The sequence below is a fragment of the Nomia melanderi genome, unplaced genomic scaffold (assembly GCF_051020985.1).
Source record: "Nomia melanderi isolate GNS246 unplaced genomic scaffold, iyNomMela1 scaffold0014, whole genome shotgun sequence".
Taxonomy (NCBI): Eukaryota; Metazoa; Arthropoda; class Insecta; order Hymenoptera; family Halictidae; genus Nomia; species Nomia melanderi.
Window position 1 is genome coordinate 8,457,481 of NW_027475130.1, and position 955 is coordinate 8,458,435.

The following is a 955-nucleotide window of genomic DNA, read 5'->3' on the forward strand; positions in this document are numbered from 1 at the left end:
TCGTTCCTGCTGCACAGATTCATTCACCAGTGCCTCCTACAGACAATGCACTTTGATTTATTGCGCTATCCGTAATAGCACCCGAGATATCACCAGATATATATTGGATTTTCCCCTGACCCTGAGTGTCCGGCCCCATGAGACTGTGGTTTTCTCGGCCCCTAGTGGTCGGAGGTCGATCCCGCTGCACAGATTCATGCGCCAGGGCCTCCTACTGACAACGCACTTTGATTTATTGCGCTATCTGTAATAGCACCCGAGATATGACCAGATATATATTGGATTTTCCCCTGTCCCTGATTGTCCGGCCCCATGAGACGGTGGTTTTCTCGGCCCCTGGTGGACCGATGTCGTTCCCGCTGCACAGATTCATGCGCCAGGGCCTCCTGCAGATAATTCACTTTGGTTTATTGCGCTATCTCTAATAGCGCCCGAGATATCACCAGATATATATTGGATTTTTCCCTGACACTGAGTGTCCGGCCCCATGAGACTGTTGTTTTCTCGGCCCCTAGTGGTCCGAGGTCGTTCGCGCTGCACAGATTCATGCGCCAGGGCCTCCTACAGACAACGCACTTTGATTTATTGCGCTATCTGTAATAGCACCCGAGATATCACCAGATATATATTGGATTTACCCCTGACCCTGAGTGTCCGGTCCCATGAGATGGTGGTTTTCTCGGACCCTGGTGGTCCGAGGTCGTTCCCGCTGCACAAATTCATGCGCCAGGGCCTCCTACAGACAACGCACTTTGATTTATTGCGCTATCTGTAATAGCACCCTAGATATCACCAGATATATATTGGATTTTCCACTGACCCTGAGTGTCCGGCCCCATGAGACTGTGGTTTTCTCGGCCCCTAGTGGTCCGAGGTCGTTCCCGCTGCACAGAATCATGCGCCAGAGCCTCCCACAGACAACGCACTTTGATTTATTGCGCTATCTGTAATAGCA